This window comes from Leopardus geoffroyi, chromosome C1 (genome assembly GCF_018350155.1).
Source record: "Leopardus geoffroyi isolate Oge1 chromosome C1, O.geoffroyi_Oge1_pat1.0, whole genome shotgun sequence".
Taxonomy (NCBI): Eukaryota; Metazoa; Chordata; class Mammalia; order Carnivora; family Felidae; genus Leopardus; species Leopardus geoffroyi.
The window spans coordinates 15700407-15710693 of NC_059328.1; positions in this window are offsets into that span (position 1 = coordinate 15700407).

Genomic DNA, 10287 nt, shown 5'->3' on the forward strand with positions numbered 1-10287 from the left:
GTGTGCAAAAGCCATCATACCTAAAAAAAGAACCCAATGTACATACCTTAGTTAAAAGATACTCCATTGCTGGAAAATGCTAAACATTATGAGCTTTCGATGAGTCATAATCTGTTGCTGGTGGAGGGTCTTACCCCTACGCTGATGGTTGGTGACTGATCAGGATGGTGGGTGCCGAAGGCTGGGGTGGCTGTGGCAATTTCTGTTTTTGTCTTTTGTTGGTGGCAGTTTCTTAAAATAAGACATCGGTGAAGTTTGCCTTATTGATGGGCTCTTCCTTTCATGAACAGTTTCTCTGTAACATGTAATGCTGTTTGATAGTATTTTACCCACAGTAGAACTTCTTTCAAAATTGCAAGTCAATCCTCTCAAACCTGCCACTGCTTTATCAACCAAGTAATATTTATGTAATATTCTAAATCCATTGTCTTTTCAACAGTCTTCACAGCATCTTCCCCAGGAGTAGATTCCATCTCAAGAAACCGTGATTTTTGCTCTTCCATAAGAAGCAAGTCCTCATCGGCTTGAGGTTCATCATGAGATGGCAGCCATCCAATCCCCCTTTCAGGCTCCACTTCTAATGCTAGTTCTCTTGCTGTTTCCACCCCATCGGCAGCTGATCCCTCTGCTGACGTCTTGAACCCCTCACGTCATCCATGAGGGTGGGCATCAACTTCTTCCAAACTCCTGTGAATGTTGATATTTTGACCTCTTCCCATGAATCATGAATGGTCTCACTGGCATCTGGAATAGTGAATCCTTCCCAGACAGTTTTCAACTTACTTTGCCCAGATCCAAATAATTTGGATATTATTAAATAATCTGCAACATTAAATAAGTATATTAAACAGCATCAAATAATCTTACATACCAAGACCTTGATCCATGGGCTGCTGAAGGGATGTTATATTAATTAGCAGGCATGAAAACAACTTTAATCTCGTTGTACATCTCCATCGGAGTTCTCGGGTGACCAGGTGCGTTGTCAATGAGCAGTAATATCTTGAAGTGAAGCTTTTTTTTTTTTTTCCTGAGCAATAGGAATCAACAGTGGGCTTAAAATATTCAGCAAAGCATCGTGAACAGATGTGCTGTCACCCAGTCTTTGTTGTTCCCTTTCTAGACTGCAGAGTAGATTTAGCATGACTCTTGAGGGTCCTGGGATTTTCAAAGTGGTACATGAGCAGAGGCTTCAACCTCAAGCCACCAGCTGCATTAGCCCCTGACAAGAGAGTCAGCCTGTCCTTTGAAGCTTCGAAACCCAGCATTGACTTCTCCTCTCCAGCTATGAGAATCCTACATGGCATCTTCTTCTAATATAAGGCTGTTTTATCTACATGGAAGTCTGTTATTCAGTGTAGCCACCTTTATCAATATCTCAGCTAGATCTAACTTGCGGCGGCTTCTACATCACCACTTGCTGCTTCATTTTGCACTTTTATGCGATGGAGATGTCTTCTTTCCTTAAATCTTGTGAACCAACCTCTGCCAGCTTTGGACTTTTCTCCTCCAACCTCCTCCCCTCATTCAGCCTTCATAGAGCTGAAAAGAGTGAGGGCCTTGCTCTGGATTAGGCTCTGGCTTCAGGGCTTGTTGTGGCTGGTGTGGTCTTCTATCCAGGCCACTCAAACTTTCTTCTTCTCAGCAATAAGACTGTTTCACTTTCTTACATTTGTGCGTTCACTGGAGTAGCGCTTCTCATTTCCTTCGAGAATTTTTCCCTTGCATTCACGACTTGGCTAACCAGTGCAGGAAGCCTCGCTCTCAGCCTGTCTCAGCTTTCAATATGCCTTCCTCACTGAGCTGAGTCATTTCTAGCTTTTGATGTAAAGTAAGAGACGTGTGACTCTTCCTTTCATTTGAACACTTAGAGACCACTGTAGGGTTATTAAATGGCCTAATTTCAATACTGTTGTGCCTCAGTGAATAGGGAGACCCAGGGAGAGGGAGAGAGACAGGGGGGTGGCTGATAAGTGGAGCAGCCATAACACACACGACGCTTATTGATGAGGTTTGCTGTCATATATGGGCACGGTCCATGGTGCCCCCAAACCATTACAATAAACATCAAAGATCAATGATTACAGTTCACTATAACAGATATAATAATGAAAAATAATGAAACGTATAATTTGGGGTGCTGGCTGGCTCAGAAGAGCATGGGACTCTTGATCTTGGGGTCGTGATTTCGAGCCCCACATGGAGTAGAGATTACTGAAATAAATAAAACTTTAAAAATAATAATGAAAGAGTCACTAAAATGGGACACAGAGACACAAAGTGAACAAATACTCTTGGAAAATGGCACCCATAGACTTACTCGACACAGGGTTGCCACAAACCTTCAATTTGTAAAAAATGCAATCTCTACAAAGCACAATAGGGGCGCCTGGGTGGCTCAGTTGGTTAAGTGTCCGACTTTGGCTTAGGTCATGAATGGTTCATGAGTTCAAGCCCTACATCAGGCTCTCTGCTATCAGCACAGAGCCAAAAATAAATAAACATTGGGGTGCCTGGGTGGCTCAGTCAGTTAAGCATCTGACTTTGGCTCCGGTCATGATCTCATGGTTCATGAGTTCAAGCCCCTCTCTGCTGTCAGTGCAGCGCCCGCTTTGGCTCCTCTGTCTCTCTCTCTCTGCCACCTCGCTCATGCAGCTCTCTCTTTCTCTCTCTCAAAAATAAAAAATTTAAAAATAAATTTAAAAAACAAGCACAGGGGCACCTGTGTGTCTCAGTCAGTTAAGCGTTCGACTTCAGCTCAGGTCACGATCTCACAGTTCGTGGTTTCGAGCCCTGCGTTGGGCTCTGGGCTGACAGCTCAGAGCCTGGAGCCTGCTCCAGATTCTGTGTCTCCCTCTCTTTCTGTTTCTCCCCTGCTCATGCTCCCTCTCTCTCTCTCTCTCTCTCTCTCAAAAATAAACATTAAAAAAAATTTAAGCTATAAAAAAAAAAAACCCAAAGGGGGTATGCCTGTATATTTTATTCCAACAACATGTTCCAAAAACAAAAAAGAAAGGTCATGCATCCTGACCACATTTTCTTCACTCATGCAATGGACATTCTGAAATGCTCTATCAGCGAGGCAGAAACCGGGTTGAGCAGTGGGGAAACAGCACAAACAAGATGTGATCCTGGCTGTGGGAAGAAACAGAGGAGAGTGGTCATGGCTTCCTCACTTCTGAAAGGAACATGTGGACAGCAGGGAGGAGCTTTGCCCAAATTCACTCCCTGGGCAGAACCAGGACTAGAAACAAAGCCTCCGATGTTGTGGCTGAGTCCTTTCTTTATTTTTATTTTTAAATTTCTTTTAAATGTATTTATTTATTTTTGAGAGAGAGACAGACAGACAGACAGAGCATGAGTGGGGTAGGGGCAGAGAGAGAGAGGGAGACACAGAATCCGAAGCAGGCTCCAGGCTCCGAGCTGTCAGCACAGAGTCCGACACGGGGCTCGAACTCACAAACTGTGAGATTGTGACCTGAGCCAAAGTCGGACGCTTAATCGACTGAGCCACCCAGGCGTCCCAGGACTCTCTTTTCTTAACAAAATTCCCCTGAGTCTTAACAAAATTCTACTGAGTCTCATTAGCTCTTATGGAGACATGTGTCCGTTCCTCTGCCAATCACTGTGGCCAACGGTTCTGACTGGCCAGACCACAGATAGCAAGGGCCCCAGAAGTACCTGGCATTTGAATCTGACTGTGGTTTCCAGCCAGCCCAACCTCAGGATTCACCAGGGTCCAAGAAAAATGCCCCAGAATTTGTGGAGAGGCTTGCATTTCACAGGCTTTCAATAAATGGTAATGATTACTATCGGTATTATTCTCTGCTTTGCCTGTGCCGTCATCTTGTACAGAATAGATGCCCAGTAATGTCTAGTATACATTTGGTGCCCAAAGAATCCTTAGCGGTTGACCAATTTCTTGTGGTTTTTCTTTTGGATTCATACCACGGACCAAGTCAGATAGAGTCTGGACGAACTGAACAGCCCACAGGCATGCAGACAGAATGAGACTCATTATAAGGGCTCTTAAATTTTTATTTTATTTCTTCCTCCATAACTGAGGAGAATCTACAGTGTAGAACTCCCAGCAGAGAACACCAGACTCTCCAGGAACAGATCCCCTGACACTCACACACCAGCCTGTCAAAGAAGGTGGAGTCAGGAAGACATTGGAAGGAGCCCACTAGGATGCTGGCAGGGGAGGGGGCAGGTAGAGCCGGTCAGACCCAATTAGACTATTTCTTGACTCATCTAACCCCACAGAGAGGTCGCCTGGGGACCAGGATGTCCCAGCCTGACCCCTTCCCCATGGGCCACCGGCTACTCTAATTTAGTTGGGCAGTTTGAGTTTCTGGGAGGAATTGGAGGTCCATTAAGACATCGCCAACAATGGCCTCTATTTATCAAGTGTGTGCCGGGCCTCCTACTGGGGATTTTCCATGATTTAAATATAGGACCAACAGAATGCATTTTGGATACTCCCGTTAACTCTGCGTTTGCTTTACTTTTTCTACTATTTCTCCCTTTGCCCTGATTTCCTTACATAATTCCAAAAACATAATAAATCTGTGTCTTCTCCGAGTTCAAACTTAATCAATACATGCTCATTGTAAAATAATGCAAACAATACAGAAACGAATACAACAGGAAAAAAATCCCCCATTCCCCACTCCTCTGATATGAACCACTGCTAGCTCCTTGATGTGATTCTGCCTTGAGCTGTATTAACAGATGTTTGTCCAGTCTGTGAAAGGAAAAACATTACCCACCTGTTATAGCCTCCCCTCCCTCCCTTACTCTCAGGAAGGAAACTGTAGGTCAGGCAGCTGCAGCCTGGCTTTATCCTGGGGATCTGGGGAACAGGTGGAGAGAGGGAAAGAAACAAGCTAGGACAGCCAGGGCAGAGGTGGCTGAGTTGGAAAAAGATAGGGAAAAGTTGGCACAAGGGACCAACGATGTAAAACCAATGCAGACTGGGCTTTGAGAGAGGAGTTGAGGAATCAGAACACAGATTTGGGGGCCGCTGTCCTGTGTGCAGAGGGTGAGAGGGAAGGCTAGAAAAAGAAAGAGGGAGAGGAAAGCGAACTTCAGCAAGCTTTATTGAGATTATAAATGAGACCTACTTTAACATTTTCAAGTGAATTGAATACATGTTTAAATTGCTTTTCCAAAAAAAAAAAAATATTGCTTTTCAAGATTTCTTTGGGAGCAGGACCTGGTGTTTCTAATTCAATAGGAGGCTGAGACTAGCCTCCAGGTGGTCCAGCTTTTCCCAGACTAGTTTTTATAAACAAAAATTGAGATTACATAATAATAACGGCTAAAATGTATTGCCTACTTACTATATGCCAGGAACTGTGCTAAGGACTCTCTCATATGAATTTATTTAATTCTATAATAACTAGTGGGGGGAGGTACTACTATTACCCCATTTTACAAACCAGGAATTTGAGGCTCAGAGTGGCAAAGCAACTTGCCTGGGGTCACACAGCCAGCAGGAGGGGATGCTGAAATGAGATACTTGTCAATTATTTTAATCTTCTGGTAAATGTCATTTTTTTATTTTTTAATTTGTTATCTATTTTTTTGCAAGCAGCTTCAAATCCCTTTCTGCTTGTGATCAGGTAGAGATGTACATAAACAAAGACAGGCATACGCTGTCACAGGACCCACCCCCAATTCTTTGTGGGTTCACCAGTATTTTCTCCATTAAGCACCCAAAGCTGAGTGGGACACAGCACTAATCCAGGGTGACACAATTTTCACGTTGTGTCTTGGGATCTGATGAACTGTGTTGGAGTCTCAGTTACCCAGGCACAAATTCACAGCCCCTGAGGGCTGGACCTGAACAAGACGTGAAAAGTGATCTATTCCAGTCCCCTTTGCGGTTTCTGGATTTCCTTGGCAGGTCCCCCTCCCCTGAGGTCACCTGGTCCAAGTCTGAACACCTCTGTGTATAGCAGACCCACTACTTTTGCAGAGCCCAGAGGGAAGCAGCTGAGAAAGTAGGCCAGGCTGGAGCAGCGAAGCAGAAGAAATGCCTGAGAATGAGCTGAGAAGAACCCAGGGAGACTGCCAGAGGGGACAGGAGTGCACAGAGAGTGGAAAACCACATCCTCAAAGGCCTTCCTTGCCGATAGCAGCACTTTGATAGCAGCCCCTTTCAGTTAAGGAAGTAAGAATGTATTTTTTTTTTTAAAGGAACCAAGTCACCCCCAAACCAGACTACTATAATCTAATACATTTTCCTTTTTGCCTTGGCTACTAGGAAGCCCTTGGGTAGGTTGTATATTTACATAATTAACTAATTCTGTCCAGACACCTGATAAATTTCTCCCTCTCTCTTTCTAATGACTTTCCATCTCTCTTTTTAAATTGATTTTTTTTTTTTTACACCATTTGCTTTAACACCCAAAGGCTACCTCTTTGCATTTTTGTAAATGGAGGAGATATTGGTTATAAACAAAAACAGTTTGTAATGTGAATGTGTTGGTTGACAGCTGGAGAGAGCCAGATGGTGGAGGACACAGGATAGGACATCAGACTGGGTCACGGTGGGGGAAAGTGGGTCAGGTAGGAGGGAGAAGATGGCGGAACGGTGATCCGTCACATAGAGAAGAGGCGCTTGGTGCTAGAATATTTGACATGGTGGGAGGTCAGGGGCGCTAGAGGGAGTAGCTGAGTGTGGAGGAAGGAGTGTGCAGGTCAGCAGGAAGGAAAGAGTTTTCTGGCAGTGGGAAGGGCCTGTGCAGAGACCCAGACATGGGAAGGGAGCAGGAACACAGGAAGAAGCTTCCGTGGTTGGAGCGTCTAGAACAGTGAGGACAGTGCTGAGCTGGGGCTGGGGAGAGCCAGGCCGGGCCTCGTCATTCGGTGAAGCGGCTTTCATCCTGAAGCCTGAATACTCACATTCTCAGGAACTGCCCTGGGGAGCTGGTCTCAGAGGCAAGGCGGAGCCTGGCAGCCCCAGGCCAGGGGCTGTATCCCGCCCCTGGGTGTCTGTGCTGGATGCAGCTACAACCTTAGGGCCAGGGGTGCAGGTGAGGGCAGGCAAAGGCTTTGACCCAGGTGCCCTTAAAGCAGACCAGGCTGCTCAGCTCTGCTGACTCTGTTGGGAACTCCCCAGGGGCCGCCCAGCCACTCAGAACCACGGAGGAAGACTCAGGGCTCCAACCAGGCCGGTGGGTGGGCCTGGACCCACAAAAAAGACCATCTGACTCGGGCTGGGGACCATGGGATGAGCTTCCGCTCCGGAGTCAAACTCTGAATAGATTCTCATGTGAGAGTGGACCACACTGTCTACTTCTCTGAACTTCATCTGTAAAATGGGAGTGATAGGGGCACCTGGGTGGCTCACTCAACAGTCGCTCGAGTGTCTGACTCTTGATTTCAGCTCAGGTCATGATCTCACAGTTCATGGGATTGAGCCTTGCGTCAGGCTCTATGCTGACAGCACGGAGCCTGCTTGGAATTCTCTCTCTCTCTCTGCCCCTCTCCTACTCTCAAAATAAATAATAAATAAATATTTAAAATGGGAGCGATATTACCTTCCCTGAAGGCATGTTTAGAAGTTTAAGTGAGTTGGGGTGCGTAGGTGGCTCAGTCGGTTGAGCGTCTGACTTCAGCTCAGGTCATGGTCTCACAGTTCGTGGGCTTGAGCCCTGTGTCAGGCTCTGTGCTGACGGCCCGGAGCCTGGAGCCTGCTTCGGATTCTGGGTCTTCATCTTTCTCTGCCCCTCCCCTGATCGTGCTCTGCCTCTCTCTTGCAAGAATAAATAAAACATTTAAAAATTAAAAGCAAAACGAAGTTTGAATGAATTAACAAAAGCAAAAGATTTAGCGTAAGATAATGAATGTTCATTCCTGAAGGGAAGAGGTCCCTGATGCAGCCACCCCTGGACCCCTGGACCTCACACCTGCCTTCCGTGTCTCGAGTCTGATTAGGGCTCTCACAGCCACCGGGTTACTGCTGATGCAGTGTCCCCTACTCTGTCTTGCCCTGTCTGTTCACTCTGTTGACTCCACTGGTCTCCCCTGTCTGACCCCAGCTCTGTAGCCCCAGAAGTGGGACCAGACTGGGGTTGGTGCTCAGTAACGTCTATCAAACTGTACTGAAGTTCTCCTCTGGCGGATGCAACCTGTTTAATGAGCACCTCCTCCTTGCCTACACCATCTTGTTTAGCCTTCACATAACCCCTATTTTCTTTTTTTTTTTATTAAATTTTTAAATGTTTAATTATTCTTGAGAGAGAGAGAGAGACAAAGACAGAGAGAGAGCAGGGAGAGGGCAGAGAGAGGGAGACACAGAATCAGAAGCAGGCTCCAGGCTCTGATTTGTCAGCCCAGAGCCCGACGCGAGGCTCAAACCTACGAACTGCGAGATCATGACTCCAGCTGAAGTCGGATGCTTAACCAACTGAGCCACCCAGGTGCCCCTACATAACCCCTATTTTCATAGATGAAGATCCTGAGGGTCAGAGAGGTGAAGTGCCTTGCCCCACATCACACAGCCTGTAAGTGACAACCTAGGATGGAACCCACCTCTATCTGACTCCAAAGAGCCTGCTCTTAACTGTGGCTTTGTACATCCTCACTGCGGTTCCTCCATGTGGAGGGCAGAATTCAGAGGCTCCAGCAGCCGCTGCAAAACGCCAGAGGACCCTGGGATGGGGACAGTCACCCAGAATCTCTGGGCATCGGTCTCCTAATCTATAAAATGAAGGGGCTAGATCAGTGATTCTCAACACTGGCAGCCTATTCAAATCGTCTGAGGAGCTTTAAAATGTACCAGTGCCTGGGCCTCACCTCGGGTCAGTTAACCCTGAATCTCTGAGTGGGTCCCGAAGTCTATAAAACTCCCACATGGTTTGATTGCACGCTCTGGGCTGCGATCGCTGAACCAGCCTCTCTCCCTGAGGCCTATTTGGAACCCAGCAGATGTGGGTTCTAATCCCAGATCCACTCTTTCCCCTACACCATCTGCATCCAGCAAATGAGGAGAGCAAGGCTCAGTGAAGTCCAAAGTCATACAGCTAGGGAGTGGTACTGTGGGGCTTAGAACCCAGGTCTGCCCTCAGGAATGTCAGGTCCTGGACGAGCAGAAGAGGTGTGGGCGGGTCCACTTAGGGTCTGTGGCTCCCCTGGCAGCCTGGACTGCCCGAGCCTGGGTGGGGCCCGTCGGGGGGCATCCTACAACCACCGCTGCCCCATGACTCACGGCTTGGGGAGCAGGTGTTGGGGCAGCATAACGTCACCCATACCGCAGCCATCTGCTCACCCAGCACGTGCCCAGGCACCTCCAGTTCCCACTGTGCCCCACACCCAGGGCAGCAGCGGGCCGGTGTGGACAGACCGGGCGGCTTGTGTGTAACTGGGGGGTGCCGGCACTGGCCGCAAGAACACGCTGGCCGGGAAGCTGGTCCCAACTTAAGGCACAAGCAGACCCTGTTTTAAACACCTGCCCCATCACTCATGTGCACATGGTCTTTGCAGGTCGAGGCAACTTTGCAAGACGCTGCAAGATACGTGTGTAAAAGCACAGCTCACAGACTTCTCAGTGGGGCTTTGGCCGTGCCGGTCCTCACCTGGAGCACCTTCCCCTTCGCTCTTGCTTGCAGGCCTGAGTCCCCCTGTCAACCTTCACATGGGCCTTCTGGGGCCACCATCTCTCAGGAGGCTCCCCCTTCATTCTCTGTCACTATACCCCCTGTTCTTCTATTTGTCAGAATGTATCATTCTAGGGGCTCCTGGGTGGTTTAGTCGGTTTAGCTGAGCATCTGATTCTTGATTTCAGCTCAGGTCATGATTTCAGGGTCATGGGATTGAGCCCCATGTTGGATTTTATTGAGCACTTACTATGTGGCAGGTATTCTCTCTCTCCCCCTCTGCCCCTCTCCCCTGCTCACACTCTCTCTCTCTGTCTCTAAAATAAAAAATAAAGGGGCACCTGGGTGACTCAATCGGTTAAGCATCCGACTTTGGCTCGGGTCATGATCTCATGGTTCATGAGTTCAAGCCCCACATCAGGCTCTGTGCTGATAGCATGGATCCTGCTTGGGATTCTCTCTCTCCCTCTCTCTCTCTGCTCCTCCTCCTCCTCTTCTCTCTCTCTCTCTCTCTCAAAAATAAAATAAATAAGCATTAAAAATTTAATTTAATTTAAAAAAAAGAATGCATCACTCTATGCTTAGCTGTTGATGACTTACTGTTTGTCTCTCCAGTTAGACTGTAAAGCCCAGAAAGGTAGGGATGACCGTGTCTTTTGTGTTTTGTCCTGTCTCTTCA